The sequence below is a fragment of the Oryzias latipes genome, chromosome 14 (assembly GCF_053564925.1).
Source record: "Oryzias latipes strain Hd-rR chromosome 14, Olatipes_Hd-rR_3.1".
NCBI classification, from domain to species: Eukaryota; Metazoa; Chordata; class Actinopteri; order Beloniformes; family Adrianichthyidae; genus Oryzias; species Oryzias latipes.
Genome location: NC_136250.1, coordinates 22,664,638 through 22,682,725, shown reverse-complemented (window position 1 = coordinate 22,682,725; position 18,088 = coordinate 22,664,638). Strand labels below are relative to the sequence as shown.

Below are 18,088 nucleotides of genomic sequence, written 5' to 3'. Positions count from 1 at the left end.
GTGAGAGGTCAACATGACCCTGGCATGACATGACATGACATGGCAGCAGCTACAATAACTAATAAAACTGTTTGTGCCTCAAACAATTATTTGATTGAGAATTAAGTCTTAGTAACATGCGAGGGGTTGACCTACACAGGTGCTGTGGGTTTTTGGGCCCATGGAGAATCATAGAGAGGAGCGGTCACAACAAGTAAACAGTTGGACTGTCTTTCTTTTTTCTTTTTCTGTTTGATAACATGACATTCAATTGTTCCACGGCTGATCTGTTGCTTCATTATTCTCTGTTTGTGTCAGTTACAGTGGCCATTTTGGTTCAGTTGTTCTCCGGGAACGGATTTTATTCAGACTGAGGAATCTCAGAATTAACTGAAGCTAAGTACTATTGGAAACGAACCGAGACCACCTCCGATGATGGGTCTGAGAGCGGTCTTGGTCCCAAACCATGGTCTGCTTGATTGTATTCAGACTGAAAATTTGTTTTGGTTTATCAGGGAGAACAAACTCTGGTTGATTTTAACTGGACAAAATGTGTCCAGTCTGAATACAGCCTAAGATTCTGTCATTTTGTCAGTTTCTGATTATTTCCGTTTTCTTTCATGAACAGAGGGGTGAAGGTTACGTGGTTACGTGTGCAGGCCATGCACGAATGTGCTACTGTGATTTTTCTGATCACATCTGCAGCTCTGCAGCATCTGCAAAACAGCTGTGCATCAGAAAGTGGTGTGTGCAAATGTCTGATCTTAGCTTAAAGTGAAGCAGGAAGCGTGTGGGTTTGGATCCCATGCTGTGAAAGAGTCTGTGTTCTCCCTTTGTGTTCCTCCATAAAGAAGAACACGTAAAAATAAATGACACTTAACTGAAGTTTCAGTTTTGGTCAATCTTGAAAACCCCCCGCAAATAAAAACAACTTCATGATGTTGCACAATAATCATGGAGTAAAAGCTTTGGAATCAGTTATACAGACTTTAGCAAACAGTGTAACTCAAACTTGTGGCAATATATTGTATCTTTCATATTTTTGTTCTCGGAAAAAACAAAATCAATGACAAAAAAAGATAGTGGTTAAAGCACAATAAATGGTGCCCAACGAAGCAGCAGGTGAGTGTATTCTTCCCTAAAAAATATTAGAAATCATCTTCATTTGAGCCTAAAAAAACAGCAATTCTGTATCTGAGTCAGAACAAGGCACATCGTGAAAGCTTAATGCTTATTCAGCATCTTTGGAGGAAGAAGAAATTTTGCTAAAATGTGCTGAGCTGATCACTTTCTTCACTCTGGACAAAGATCAACAAGTTTTCTGGTTTGTATTTTTGGCTTCTACTTTGGATGTTTGAACTTCACAAATAAAATAAATAAAATAAAAAAACCACTCACTTTGGGATTCAAGCCGAGTACTTTTGACAGCTCATTACAAAAAAAACCTTCACTCTTGTTTTAACTTCAATTAAACTATTGTAAATACATGTCGACTTTAAAACTCAAGAGAAGTACCGGTAGTCTGAACTGTTTATACATATCCCTTGACAAAAAGTAGAACATGTGACATTTTTTTATGAGTATACGCATAGATCTAGCAAGTATCTTAAACGTGTAGTTTAGGTAGTATACTAACTGAACAGTTCTTTGGACTAAATTGGAACATTTTAAGTTTCCAATATATGGATAGTATATAGAAAGTAACCTTCTAGTATACTGCCTCACCGTTAGTATAGACTAAGTATATTTGTAGTATACTTAGACTACTTTTTGCTAAGGGATGAACAAAGACTATAAAAGCAAAAGTTTAAAAAAACAACAACAACTGTCTATTGTACTTTTTGAACAACTAATCCAGCAAAACAACCACAGCCAATCATCCTCTAACCACGACATGCAGTCTATGGCAGCAGACTTGGTTATGAACACTATGCGTGCGCGTGCCTATCTTTTTTCTTTATCTGCTTTATCTTTCTCAGAGTCATGTCTCCTTGAGGACCAAACTTCCTGCTCTGCCCGTGTCAAAGTTCTTGTCAGATAAACAGTCACTCAGAGCCACGTTGCAGAAGGTTCAGTCTGCCCAGCTGGCCGCATGTTCTGAGTGGGTGGACTCCATAGAAACACGAGCAGCGCATCCACAAGAGCTGGGACTGAACAAAAATACAGACACTAAATAGAGCTCAGTGAATTTCCACAATGGAACACCGGAGTTCAGCGGAGAAGCGTTCCCGTCTGTGTTCTTTCAGTCTGAGAGCAGCCTCCTGAATTGTGGTATGAAAGCTATTTGCTGTGCTCTGTGGGTGTGTCGGCTTCACTTGCACGGGGACAGGGAGATTACAATTACTCAGAGATCTGTTAGAGACAAAGAAAATATTTTTATGACACTCTCCTCCCATATGAATGTCACAAACATGCAGACTTGTTCATCCGGTTCACTTGCCTGAACCAAGTTAATCATTTTTAAACAGCAAAGATTAAAAACAAATGTTGTGCAGCTCTTTAACAAGACTGTTAAGCTAGGCTATGCCTAAAATTGGGGCTAGATGACACACTTGGAAAAACAGTAGCATTCCTCAGAGCCACTGAGTTGAATCAGTAATCATGAGTATGATTGTTGTTAAGTATGCAGTCTCTTTCCTGGACATTATAATAAAAGTCTGGAGCTCCCTCCTTCGTAAACAAATAAATAACTCTCACACAGAGAGACAATTTACACTCACACACAAAACCAAGCTTCCAAGGAAAAATATATAGCTGGGCCTACGTGCCCTTTACAAGCAACTAATTTTAGATGCACCTTCTGAGACATACACTTTTCTGTTCTTTCAACTGAAAGTCGTTTTAAAGTTCCTGTAAGTTCCAAAGCTAAAAGAACAAACAATCCAACTGTAAGAAAATCAGACATTGCCTCTTGACTATAAAAAGCTTTCTTCTTAAATCTCCCTCTTGATTTTTGCTGGCAGAATCAAACAGACAGCCCAAGCCAGGCGGTAAAGTCGAATTCTGCTCATTTGAGTGTTTCCTAACACTTCCCTGCAAAAGACTGAGAGCTTTCTTCAAACAAGACATACTGAACACCAGAGCTGCTTTAATGTGAGCACACAGAGGGCACGCTCACACAGGGCTAGTTCACACCAGAGTTTGTGTCTTCAGATGGTCTGCTTTCTTTGGCACGAGGGGATGTTATAACTGGAATATGTTTTCAGGCAGTTTTGTCTGCTCGTGAAAGTGCAGTGTGAAAGTAGGTCCTCTTCAAGTATTGGACAAAGACCAATAAAATATGACTTCAAAGACTCACACAATGAAAACCATGGTTTGTTTGTTTTTACATGTTCTTGTGGCATTTTTTTTTCACGATGAAGCACAACTAAATCCATGTACGCCTTCGTTTTCCTTGTTCAAGCTGGCATCTGTATACGGATATTGCTTGTCATTTTTATTGCACTGGTCAATGTTAGCTTAGGGGTGTGAGGGGCTGTAAGCTAGCAGGAGAGAGTGTAAAAAGATGGATGACGGGGGTTGGAGTGGGCCTACTCTACACAAAACAGTCCCGCCCACAATTCAGAGGCGAATTTCACATGAACTCCTGTCGCTCTGCAGAAACTATTTCCTCGAAAACACAGGTTTTTCATTTTGGCTAAAATGGCATAATCATAATTAAAAGACAGATGAGATAGCTTTTAGTAATTGGGTAATCCAATTAGGCAATACCAATGGATTCTAAAGTTGAGAAAAGCAGCTTTGTGCTGATATGCAACATTGCTTTTCTTTGCATCAGTATCAGCGGATTCACATAAACGGTTGAAGAGTTCCTTACGTTGAAAGGCCTGTGCTATTTAGGTGTCGCTGGCGACATCCTTGGTGTTAAAGGGTTATTTCTCTCTGACCTCTCGACACAGACTGTCCAGTCAGTCTAAAGCAGAGGTGCTGATTATGTCAATAGAAGGACATGTGGGTAGATCGCGGGTCATCAGAGATAAATAATGAAAAAAAGAAAGTTATATTTTTAAAAATCCATCAACAAATCATCTTCCTCACCCAGACGTACGTGACTGACATGCAAAATGGCGAATTGAACATCCTGTGATACATACGTCACTGCACATGCATGTTTAAATACGCTGAGCGCCATTGGAAAGCCGCTAACGGCTACGCTGTGCACCGGATCCCCGGCGGAGGACCACTTTGGCCCGCAGGAGTGTTTATTGAGGCCCAGGTGGCCCCACGTGCCTCCTCGTTTGGGAGGAAGACCGAAACGCCCCGACTGACTGAGCCGTCCTGCCACCGCGCCTGCTTCCGGCTCAGCAGTTCCCGCTAGAGCAGGGGTGGGCAATTCCAGGCCTCGAGGGCCGGTGTGTCTGCATGATTTCCAGATAGTCTTGCCCTACTCATGGCTGATTACCTAGTTTAGGTGTGTCCAGCCAATAATCTTGCCCTACTCATGGCTGATTACCTGGTTCAGGTGTGTCCAGCCAATCAGAACATGCCAGAGCAGGGTATGCTGGAAAACATGCAGGAATGCGGCCCTCAGTGCCCACCTCTGCGCTAGAGGGATCTGAGCCCACTCAGGTGGCAGTGTTGTCGTGAAGCACACACTTCTCAAGCGCTGTCCACAAAGCAGGGCCACCATTCACTCAGTCCTAGTAAAGCCAGCCGTGCTTTAGAAATGTCAGGTGTATGGTTTACAGTTTACAGTAGAAACACGATCGTCGTGGCTTTCTGTTTTCATTATAAAACACCTTGTCTTTTTTAATTATGTATTACTACAAAGATTTGTGTACTCTTACTGTGTAGTTTTTGAGTCCTTAGTACATAAACATAGTATTTTAGACTCAAAATACTGTATAATTTTTCAACTTTTGATTATTAGGACATAAACTGCATTTTAGACTAGAAACAAAACAGCAAATATATACAGTATATATATGTGTGTGTGTAGATATTTTGGAGCTTGTCGTATTAGAAGTAGCTCGCATGCCAAATAAGTGTGGGCAGCCTCGGTGTAAAATTGTATCAGTAGATATGGTTCCATGCTTACAGATTAACTCACACTAAAAACTCATCTTTATCAGATTAAAGGCTGCTTCTCATTTCTACTCTGCTCTCTTGACAGTGAGCTTTAAAACGGACTGTTTGGCTGTTTGTGGGCAAAAAAATAGAAAAACCTGTATGTGGCACACAGGTGGGCCACACAAAATTTTAAGATTGTAGACCGCTCAATGAGCCTACATTTCTTTTTTTACGGGCATGCTGCGAGTGATCGTAGGTCATAGTGGAAATCTAAACAACACGTAAGTGTAAAGGCCCGTACACACCGGGAAGAATATTCGCCAGGCGTTATTCGCCAGCGTTTTTCGCCACGTTTTTTGTGTTCACACCCAGGCGATTTTCGCTGACGATGAGCCGAGCGAACATGCAATTTCATTTCCTGACATTAGATGGCGCTTAATGTAAACAGAAATACTCCTGTACACAAGGTGGCGCTGCGCATCTTTACGATTCTTAAAGTCGCTTTTCACTCAGAAGAAGAGAGCAAGTATTTACGCGCTTATCAGAATAATACAAAGAAAACATGAATATTTCAAGCATCAGTTGCTCCAACTGGTACTTGGTAAGGGGATATTTTAGAATGTCCGTCATTATTTCTTCGCGGCAGTGTAGACGCTACTTGGCCTTGGCCTTCGCTGGTATGTGTGCTCAGCAAGGCAGTTTTGTGTTTGAGCGCCCCCAAGTTGTGTCATACTGTAACTTCAGAAGCTCCAGACACGTGTGCAAAAGCGCCATTCTCATTGGTTGAATAGATTTCGAAGCGACGCGTCGGAAAAAAAAACGAACCCGAGGCGTTTTTTTTTTTGACGCTTTGGCGCGTGGCGATTTTTCGCGTCGGTGTGCACACTCACATTGGTGCCCTTTGTTTAGTCACGAGGCGTTAAACGTCGGCGAAAATCGCCGGCGAAATTCGTCCCGGTGTGAACAGGCCTTAAGTAAGGGTGAAGTAGGTGAGATGGTGAGACAGATTTTTTTTTTTTTACAATTCCCCCAAAACCTGGGCATGGCGCAAAGGGCCCGTTGGTGCTGTTCAATGCACACTCCTTGCATGCACTTACTGTCGTTGCAGCCTGACTTTTAGAAAAAAGGAAATCGAGCAATAAGAGCGTAGTTTGTGTGGGAATCCTACGTGCACTTACGTTTCACCTGCACCCCGTGTGTCCAGCATTTGCGCACGATCAGTAAGGGGCAAGTACTCGCAGTGCATGACAGGACAGGACAGTGCATGACAGCATCACCTGCATGTCATAAGTATCCGTTACCTACATTATCCTTACAAATACTTTACGATACATTACTCACCCGCATGACAATCCATTTTCATGGCATCATACGGGACAACCCCCCATTCAGGTGCAAGTGAGTAAGGCAAAATAAGTTTCAGCTTTTGAATGTTTCTCCAGCCTAAGTGATTCCAGGACAGCATGGGGGCTGAGATAGCTCTGAGAATTGACCTTGTTTTCCATTTAGAACGTCCCACATCCAGATACCAAAAATTCTTCTCTTGGAGCCCAGCAGCCAAGGTGATCACTTTACTGAGGCCAGCACACAACTCTGATCTTACTCTGTGTCACTGCTGGCTATAAATACAGTAGGAGGAGTGCTGACAATATGGAGGTGAGATGAGCAAAAGGGGAACTTAGAGAAGACTGACCACTTCAAGTTCAGGATGACGAACTCCACTGAAAACAGAACTGAAATTAAGAGCAAACCAGACAATTCTTAAACCGTACAGGCTGATGGTTGTGTAACATGACTATCCGTCATTACACTACAAAATGATTCAGAGGATTATTATATAGAAGCATGTGTTGTAATGACATGAGGTGCTTTGAAAAAGGCTCCCTTTTTAAAAATGGTTAGCCATTAGAAAGTTAATGTTTGTAATTACCTACAAAAATAGTCCACACAGATCTTTATAAATGACATTTCTGCTTATTATGGTTTAAAAAAACTGAGTAAAAGTGAAAGCTGTCATTTGTTGCCTGCTAGGTTTCTCCCAAAATAGTTGCACATGTCCCGCCGAGGCCGGCCTCCTCTATAAGCACCAGATTTCAACAAGAGCTCTGCAATTATGTTTTACAATTTAACTCCCTTTGAGCATTACTGGCAAGTTTAATTAGGCTGCAGCCCATTACTACAAAGGCTAATTAGTCCAACAGAATATTTTAAACAACAGAATGAGTAAAAATAAAGACGGTCATTAACACAGACCGATCCTGACTATAAAGCCCAATTAAACAGTTCAAACTTTTACAAGAAGTTCTACTGAAAAACAAAATATAAGCAACTTCTTTCCAAAAAAAACAATTTAAAGAGGAAAAATGTCTGATCACACAAGGAAGCACAGATTGAAGTGCAGTAAGGGTTCAAATGCAATAAAACAAAGTTGAATTTTCAATCAACATTAGCAGAACAGAGACAGCGTGTTGCCAAAAGAATTTACTCATCTAAACAAATAATTGAGTTTACATTTAATAAATTAATTAATTAATAACAGAATGCTTTTACAAACATTTATGAAAGAAAGGACTGCTCTTAAGAGATCTGAACTCCACCCTGGTGCTTCCACATGACATGTAAACAGGCCAGTTGGGAAATGTCTACTCTAAAATAATTTTCACCAGTCACCTGTTAGAGGGTTTATGTTGAAGTGGAAGTGATTCGGAACAACAGCAATTCCACCATGAAGAGGCAGGACGCAAACTGACAGAGGGAGGTCGGTGGGTGACAGAAGTGCGCAGTCCTCCAAAACTTTTCTCTCAAGACTCCAAACTTTAGATCAGCACAAGAACCGTGCTTGGAGAACTTGATAGAATAGGGTTTTATGGCCAAGCAGCTGTGTGTGAAATGCATGTGGTAAAGTATGATGCATTGCTGACACCTTCTCCAAAGAATCCAACTTCTCTGTCTGGAAATTTGATGAAGGAATCTGGGTTTGGTGGTTATTAGGAGAACAGTACTTGTCTGACTGCATTGTGCTAGTGTGGGGTTTGATGTGCGTCGCGAGGGTTTTGTGTGGGATTGTTCTTCGGGACAAGTTAAAGAACACTAGCTGTGGTTACATGGACAAAAGTAATCGGAATGAACACCTGATTAGAAGAAAAATGTGTCATGTAAACATGCCGTTCGGAATACCGTGTCCTGATCAGACTCATTCGGATTAAAATTTCTTTCCGATCGAGCTAGGTGGGTTATGCCGATTGTTGATCCGATCGTGGTGCATATAAACAGTTCATTCCGATCATGGGTCACTACTGCTCTGGTTTTAAGTCATGCATAGACGTTGTGGCGTTCTAGAGGAGGCTTTGGAGTGCAAACAGGACCGGCCGGCTGCTTCGCGCAAGAGAACTGTGTCTCTGAGCAGAGCATGCAGACTCATAGCTTTGTGTTTGCGGGAAGGGGAGGGTGCTTAGTTACAGTGTGCGCTCCGGCTGAGGCTTCGGACCGCAGTCTATCCCGCAACTCTGTGTGAGCGAGCTGCTGGACTCATGAGAACCATGTCCCCCGGGAGGACTGTGTCTCCGAGCAGAGCTTGGATCGCCAGCCCACACATCAGAAATGGGGCGGTGTGTGAGCTGACAGATGCGTCTTTTCAAAGCAGAAATGCTGCAAAGTCCTTAGAAACCGTGTAAACAATCATGTGGATTTGTGTTACCAGTCATGTCCAGACAAAAAAAAAAGGCTTATGTTATTCCCACATATTTACCTGCAGCCAAGATGCACATTGCCCGCATGGATTACCTGTTCATCCAAGGCTAAATATTGTTAGCACGTGTTAGCCTACTTCTAACCCTTCTTCCTGCTCTGTTCCACCACAAAAAAGCACTGTTGCCACGGATTTAAAATAAAATGATGAGCGAACAGGCGCTTCATAGCAATCATAACAATAATAAAAGCATGTTAAGAAGATCATTTCGCTCTATGTAGCAGCTTTGTTTGTTTACAACTGAACTCAATATTTCTTCTTCTATGGTTGTTTCTGGTGTTTTAGAAAGTTCTGCGCATTTCAAAATGATTTATTCGGACTGAAACTGTGGCATATGTACCGTGAACATTTTTAAATCAGTAAAAGGTTTTCTGGGACCATGTACACAGTTTAATTCTAATTCGATCTTTGATCCGATCAAAGATATTTTGCACATATAACCACGGCTACTGACGGCTTCAGCATAGCTGAATGAAAAGCCTATGCAAAAGCGAATAAATACACGTTTTGGGCTTCCCCATTCAAAACACTCGAATTCATGCACCACTAAGCAACCTTTTTAGGTCCATTTTCAGGCTCTACATACAAAACTGAAGCCTTGGAAGTTAAACCAGATCCACCTTTACCAATCAAGGACTTGGATTTAGTAGTGACGTATAGGTAGCAGTCTTTTAATTCACGGAAGTATCGACTGTTTGAAGTGATCTCGACGGAATGACTGCAATTTGTGCCTGGCTGGAATTACATGACACCAGGTCTTTTTATATATCGGAATAGAACATTTCGCACCAAGACTCTAACATATTTATGTACACGCCTATCAGGTACAATAGCCCAGTGTGAACACTGTATACTAAAAGGTTCATGGCATTTTGGGATGCGCACATGCCTGGTGTGTATGTACCATGGGAGCAAAGACTTTGAGTCCGGCTTTCTCGTACAACATCAGTGTTTGCCTCACAAATGAACTTCTGGAAGAACGGTCCAACAACTCTACAAACACTCCTAAACTTTTAGAAACAGTTGACGCTATTGCAGCAGCAAAGAGGGGAACCGTATCCCATTGAAGCCTATGGAATACAGTCATGTATTAAAACACAGATGAATTAAAGTTTTTGGCAATGTGGTGGACTATAATTTTTTAAGCGCATTTCAATTAATACCAGAAAGTTCTTACAAAAAGGTTTGGATAGTTCTCTGGTTTAAAAAAAAAAAAAAACATGAGGCATTTGATGAATTCTGCAATATTTGTAGAGATTTCTACACCTTTACAAAAACTACATGATCTACTGAATCAACCAAAATTATTTTAAAATAATTTTCAGAAACAGGACGGACTAAAAAATACCTTTTACAAAAAAAAGAATGGATAATGAGGATGTTTGTCACATAACGTCATTCAAGTCCAGCATTACGATGAGTTCATGAAAGGACCTAAAATGAACATTATCTGTGGAGTGAACGGATCTACAACACCAGCGGGGCGACTCGGAGTCCTGTTGATCTCACGACTCCTCACAGCAGCGAGAGCTCGTCTACTGCAAAATGAATGACGGACATTTAAAGCCCTCTGAATGGAAACGGCGTCCCAAACGAGGACCGGCGTCCAACAACACGCGTACACGTCCAGTTAACGTCAAATAATGTTTGTCCTTGAATAGACGGAATGACATCCCAAACAGTCACATTTTAAAGCATTTGACTGTAAATAATGTAAACAAACAAACACGCTGCCAGCAGTCACCTGGCGTTCGGCGTTGACTTGTCCACGCCAGCAGGGCGCCTGTTAAATGACCGAAACAGCGTGAATGATAAAGTTTACATCCTTTAGCTAAAAAACCGGACGAAACAAGAAATAGTCTTCTCTCCTGGAAATCTACATACAGCTTTTTCGACACAATAGCTCCATCTTACCTGCTCAGTAGAGCGCCGAAACGGCTTTTGTCAGCTCAGGATGATGCTGTTGCCGCCTCGCGCGCTCAGACACCGGTCTGTGCCGGACCTGGAAGGTAGGTGGAGCGCGTGCGACGGGTTTGGTGCAGTGCGCGAGTAGATTTCTGGGAAATGTAGTTAAAATTAAGCAGAAACGCTGACAGATAATAAACAAAATGTCCCCAACATACCTTTGTTGTTTTTAATTTTTTTTTCCAAAAACAATTATTTTTGTAACGAACAAAAATAAATAAAGCAAAAAAAAGTAACATTATTTCCTTAAATTAATTATTTGTGGCAACAGTTTAGTATTTTCTGCGCACAAATAAGCATTTTGTGGCCAGGATTTTGTATTTCCTGGCAACAAGTTAGTATTTTATGGATATTTTTGTTCACACAAATTAGTATTTTATCTGAGAAAATAAGTAATAGGAAATCATTAAACTAAAATATTAATTTGTGCACACAAAATACAAACTTGTAGCCACAAAATGCCAATAAATGTGGCCATACATTTCTAATTTGTACGAACAAAATAGGAACTGTTGCCATAAAATGCTTATGTGTGTGCAAAAAATACTACACTGTTGCCACACATGGTAATTTGTGCACACAAAATACTAAATCATGGCCACAAAATGCTTATTTGTGCACACCGTTTCTTAACCCGCCCCTTCCGGGGTCACGGGGCTGCCAAATCATAATCTGACTGCTGTTGGGCAAAGGTGAGTTACACCCGGGACAGGTCACCAGCCTGTCTAGGGCCAAACAAAATCAATTACCCATCATTCATTTATGTTTCAGGGTGTGGTTGAAGACTCTTTGAGTAATTGCTCATTTTCTTTTCTGTCCAGTCCAACAAAATGTTTTTACAAATATAATTAACATGAATAAAGTTTAGCTGAAATTACAAAAGGGGTTTACTTAAATATACATCTGGTGTATCATAAGATTCATAACCCCTGTTGTAAAAGTAAAATATGTCCAACACAAAACGCTTTCAGCTCTCATCTGTTTGCTTAGCTGTTGGACAGGACAAGTAAAAAAAAAAAAAAGAGTAAGTCTGATCATAGGTTTAATAAAATGAAATAATTGTCATTTCTGCAGCTCAGAGCCAGATTCACATCAATGCAATAAGAACTTTCTCTATTTGCCTCCCTTTTTTCTTATTTTTATAATAATTGTTCGTCATAAACAGATCAGTCCTGCCCTTTGCTAAAAATAGTCTATTGGGAGTACTCCACATGTACTTAGTCTGCACTAAGTCAGATAGTATATTAAGTTTACAGTTTATATACTATCTATATTTTGCAAATCTACAATGTTCTGAATTAATCCAAAAAAAATTCAGTTAATATACTTCCCACACTACATGTACATAGTATTCTTACAATACTTATACTCAAGCATACTAAATAAAATAAACTTCAAGCTTACTATTTTTTACTATGAGGGTTAACCTTTTCATCTTGTTTGTTCAAACCTAAATATTTATATGTTTATGCCTGACTAGATATTACCTCCTAAAATACATCAGTCAGCCACATTAGAATTATTTGAATTGACATGAACATAAATGTATTTACTCGGACAAGAATACTGAAGTTTGGCATCAAGACTTGTACAATATATAAGAGTGGGGGACTGGAATGAACCACACAACACGCTAACCAGCCGGGACACTAAGTGCAATGAACAGTTAACAACCACAATATGTCCCAAACATGACAAAAGGTGAAATAATGAAAAGGTTGGGACACTGCAACATTATTTTCACTCTGCTAATCTCTCTTTTAAATTGTATTCCTTATCTCATTTATGAAAACCGTGTCAGTGTTTGTTGTTTTGATGACCTCTGTTATTCACCCTGACTTGAGAGCTGCCGAAGAAAATTCCAATGCACTTGTTTTACATGTACAAATGGCAATAAATTATTCATTCAGACTCAAAAGTTTATTTGGATGATGCAATACTGAGAACAGTCGCTAGATGTCACTAATATTACAATGATTAAGAGAGTTAAAACTAAAGGCGCAACTCCCTATTAAATAAACACCTGTTCATATAGATAAATGTCTTTGCTTACTAGGCAGAACAAACTTATTATTAAAATATGATGGCTCATAAGTAAACAGTTTTACAACACACAATCCAGATAAATGTTTTCTTTCACATAAAAATCAAGATGGGGTCTTTAAATCAGCTTTTTTTTGTTTAAAAGCAAAAATTCCCAAATTATAGCTGGTATTCTGGACGTATTCATATAGACACACACAAAAAATTAAGCAATTCAAAAACGGATTTATTCGTTCCCTCTCACACAAACATGTTTCCAAACATTTTGTTTTGGGTTTTCTCAATACCCCAAAACAAACCAACCGATAAAACGTTGTCCTGAATTTATTTTGTATTTTATAAATAGCCCGATTCTATTTGAAACTCCCAAAACTTAAAGTTATAAAGACATTAATGTTGTGAAAACAACATTTTATTTTATAGTTTGGTAAGTTATTTTTGAATTCACTAAAAGAAGTTCCTGTTAGCTCCTTGTAATTTATGGCAGCAGTTATATCAAAATGAAGAATGAAGTTGCCATGTTTGTCTGGCGAAGCAGAAGTTGGCACTTTCTTTTTTTTTTCAGAAGTTGGCACCAATGAGTTGGTTGGCACCTGTAAACCGGAAGTGCCACCGCGACATGATGCCGTCACCAAATCAGGCGGGTCCTGATGACGTTGGGCTTCAGAAAACTTTAAAAAAAAAAAAAAAACTTGCATGACCACTAGTGGCCAAGCATTGCTATTACAATCATGATTGCAACTGTTTTTCCCGCTTCTTACTTTCTGTGTATACATAAGTATGGACATAAACCTTTATGTAAAAATATGTCAAATTTTACCAGTTAGACAAACATTAATCTTGAATGATAAAATAATATTGGAGCTTAAATTTTTTAAACAGATACTTATTTTAGACACATTTTAATAGTTATAAAACAAGTAACAGTAGCTTTGATGTCTATTTCTGAGACAATATCTGTATAACTATTTGTATAAAAAATATATTGATAGGTATTTAAAAAATAATTTATATTAATTCCTAATTGATGTTTTATTTTACACATTAACTACATTTTGTCCCAGAGAAACACTGAAATGAAGCAATTCAATATTAAATAATACATTTATCATAGAGTATTAAATATTAATTATTATTTAAATTAGTTCAAAACAGAAAATAAATAAAAAATACCATGACTTACTTCATTAAGCCTACCTAAAACTCGAGGTGAAATTCAATTAATAGTTTGATGCAATTTTTAAATCCTTGACAAAGTACTTCCTGATGGTTAACATTTTGACCATGATAATGAATATTAAAATCCTCAAAAGTATGTGCTTACGTATTTATCAAGTCACTAAAGTCCACCAAGACAGCCTGACCCCTGGATGGCCTTTGTATGTCCATTATAAAACATTACATGTATTTCTTTTATTTTTGATGATTTTATTTGGCCAATATTGTCTTTTGCATTTATAGACTGAGAGCAGCTGAAGTGGTTCACAAAAAAAAGGGGAAAAAAGAAAGAGCTAGAGCACGTCACTCCGTTGTCAGTGTGCCTTTGGGCTGCTCCCTGCCTCATTTGCTGAAGAAATTTGGGGGAAAACTGTTTAATGTGGAGTATATCAACTGGAAAACAAACAAAACAAAATACAACAAGGCAACTGTAACATTTAAAATAAATAGGTAAGACTTTGCTGTTAAGAGACCGAAGAAGATAACACCATATTCATTCTTTCTGTAAATATACCTGCAAAAAATAACAGCCATCGTTAAAGTGAGTGGAAGTTGTTTTTATACATATCAGACAATGGATATCAGACCACAGCAACATGCTTCCTTTTTATTTAGAATTTATATAATAATTTATATTAATTTTTAAAAACCAGTCTGAAAACAGAGCCGTGGTAATCTAAATAAGGTAATATAACTAGAACATCAAGCAAAATTGAAATGCAAATACGATCAACTTAAAAATAAAAATGTAAAAAAAAGAGAAGAAAACCCCCAAAATGAATGACATGTGAACAATGACATAATCAAACAAATTAAATGAAGGCTTCAATTGTAGTGATGGCAGGTAATGAACACAATGGAAACAGCTGAGTAATAATTAATCCACCAAGAATAATTATAGAACAAAAGTGCAAAAAGTAACTGACAGAACTGGAGAAACAAGACTAAAAACCCATGACAAATGCATAGTAATTAACAACGAATAAAAAATATTTAATTTATTTCTAACTTAAGGTTGGCTTTGTTCAATTTTAACACATTTTATTTTGAAAAACAATCAAAACACTGTTGTTTGCAGTACCTTCAAGATAACAAATTTGAAAATAAACAGATTTTTAATTACGGTAGTTTTGTTTGGCAAAGTGAGGATTCTGTTTTCTGGACTTCATTCTACTGGAAAGTGGAATTCTATATGTTTGGAGACAAGCCTCCGGCGCTGATCATAACCTTAAAAAATAGGTTGTCTCTGGCAATATTACGGGTATTTGAGGTGGTTTTCAATATTACCGTAGTCATTCTATCAGATCTGAGCTACACCCTCAATTCTAAGTGGGATACTCTGTAATGCGACACAACAGATTAAATTTAGCCTTGTGATTTGTTTAATCCACACGCATGACCAGAGGCAGGTACAGGTTTGTCTTACTGTGTTTGGGTTGTTTTTTTTGTTTTGTTGGTGAAGCATCCTGCTGGAAATCTGTGTGGGATGCTGCCCTTCAAAGGAGCTGTTATCCTCTACCTGGTTTCATTAAACATGATCCACCCCTAGTTATGTAAGACACTTATTGGATGTAGTTCAGACAATTATGAAAAATAAAAACAAAAAATTACATTTGTCTTGCATTTGAATTAACATCAAGAGTAACACAGAGATAGACATATTTGAATATGAGTAACTGCTGAAGTTTGTCAAAGTTTTTTTCTTTCTGGAAAACCCAAAACACAATACATAACCCAGCTGTTACACCAACAAAAGACTGATTCTTAAGAAAGTACAAAGAGCCTAATTTCAAGATAAAATTAATTGATCTTTTAAATTTTTGTCTGTGTGGAGTTTGCATGTTCCCCCCTGCATACGTGGGTTTTCTCCAGGGACTCCTGCTTCCTACCACCTTCCAAAAACATGCTTCATAGGTGAATTGGTTACTCCAATTGTCCCTAGGTGTGAATATGGGTGTGTGACTGTGGCCCTGCTACTGACTGCCTACCTGTCCAGAATGTCCCCTGCCTTCGCCCATGAGTGGCTAGGATAGGCTACGGCAACGCCGTGACCACGAAAGGAACAAAACAGAATGAATTTTTGTCTTGCAAAAAAAATATTTAAGGAATTTTTTCAATGGCAAAATAATCTTAGTTTACAAAAGTGACTAGAATTTTTCAGAAAAAAGAATTTTTGGTAAGACCACTTTTCCTGGTGGACCTTTTTCACTTATTTAAAGAAATTTGTTCAAATTTGAAGAATTTCTGACTTATTTCTAGGGGCCCTGTTTTTGCAGTGCAACCACTCCCATCACTGTCCAGTACAAATATGTCACATTGGCTTTAAAGACATGCCAACTTAATGAAGCAATGCATTCAGAAACGTCCTTACTTCAGCATGACAAAGGCGCACTGGACACTGAAACAGAGAAAAGGTCCGAGCCATAGGCTGCAACCGTTAACTGTGTCCGAGAACTGGACCTATAGTGTGACGTCAACCCACAGAAAACGGTATACTCCATGTTGGAATCAGAAATCATCAGAAAGCAGTGATTGATCCGAATCGGTCTGAGTCTACATTTCTATGGTAACCACTCTCACAGTCCACACCCCTACCACTTGATTGCAGGCTCAGGAGAATCTGTCAATCAAATGTTTCAAATGGTGGACGTGGGGGCCAGCAGGCACCACCTACTTTTAGTGAAGCATCTGATACGTCAGTTTATAACTTCAATAACTACTGAAAATAAAATATCATGAAAAAAATGAGGATTATCAAGCACATGTTAAAAAGGCACCAGAGCAACTTATAGCTGTTTATTTCTTTATAGAAATCTATGGGATTTTAGCTTCTTGGAACCGGCCGATACTTCCTGTGTCATGACTATAGAACGACTGAGACCCAGATGCTGAAACCCGGAATGAGACACAGGACAGAGATGTCTTGGCGAGAAGGTAGATTTAATATGATGGCCAGACAGGTAGGTAACTGTTACTGGAGGTCCGAGAATGTAACTGCGGCTCGTGGCGTCACTGGTGGAACTGCTCGTTCGGGTCTGGAGTCGGCAGCGTGGGTCCGTTTCGTGAGGCAGCTGGTTCGGCAGAGGCTCGTGGTGAGGATGGGGGGAACAGACCAGTAGAGGAGTCCGGATTACGGCTGCTGTGGGTGACCACTCATGGCTGAGGTTTCCTGGAGACAGGTAAGACAGCATATGTTAACTACTTGGCTTAAGGCAAGGCAACAAAGCATGAACTTGACGTGAGGCCAAATATGCACCATCAGGGGCAACGGACTGGCGTTGAATGAAGATCCTGGAGCTCCTTAAGAAGGCAGGTGTGTCGATGAGGTGAGTGGAAGCAGCTGGGGATAATCAGGAACCAAGCGGAGAGGAGAGGGGGGAGGAGTCTGACAGAGGCACCATGACAGTACCCCCCCCCTCAACGACCGCCTCCAGGCGGTCAAGGGCGGCGATCCGGGTGGGCCCGGTAGAAATCCTCAATGAGCGAGGGGTCCAAAATGAGAGAGCGGGAAATCCAGGAGCGCTCCTCCGGCCCGTAACCCACCCAGTCGACCAGGAACTGGAATCCGCGACCCCGACGGCGGACATCCAGGATCCGATTGACGTCGTAAGCCGGAGCACCGTCGATGAGCCGGGCGGGTGGCGGGGAAGCGGACGGCGGGCACAGAGGACTGTCCAGAACTGGCTTGATCTGGGAAACATGAAATGACGGGTGAACCTTCAGAGCCTTGGGAAGACGGAGTCGGACGCAGGTGGGGTTGATGAGTTTCTCTATGACGTAAGGTCCGATGAATCGTGGAGCCAGTTTCTTGGAGGTGGCTTGGATGGGGATATTACGTGTGGAGAGCCAGACCCTTTGGCCAGGTTGGTACTCGGGTCCCACCACCCTGTGACGGTTGGCGATGCGGCAGTTGCTCTCCTTGGTGCGGAGGAGAGCAGCCTTAGCCTGTGCCCAGATGCGTTGGCACCGCTGGATGTGATGTTGTACGGAAGGCACCGCCAAGTCCAGTTCCTGTGACGGAAACAGAGGTGGTGAGTACCCGAGAGCGGCCTCAAAGGGAGAGAGCCCAGTGGCAGTGGAGGGATGAGCATTATGGGCATACTCAATCCACACGAGATATTGGGA

At 40.3% G+C, this 18,088-nt stretch overlaps 1 protein-coding gene across 4 annotated transcripts in view; it reads right to left on the bottom strand.

Moving 5' to 3' along the window:
- Positions 1–10,792, bottom strand: part of specc1 (sperm antigen with calponin homology and coiled-coil domains 1) — an 87,556-nt gene extending 76,764 nt beyond the window's left edge. For 2 of the 4 annotated variants that reach the window (XM_011483765.4, XM_078930425.1), the window contains exon 1: positions 10,652–10,792. The gene's annotated coding sequence lies outside the window, so the exon portion shown is untranslated. Of the gene's footprint in view, positions 1–10,481; positions 10,514–10,651 lie in introns of those variants that run through there. The other 2 variants (XM_011483763.4, XM_078930424.1) reach the window with 2 other exon arrangements.
- Positions 10,793–18,088: the final 7,296 nt, after the last annotated feature.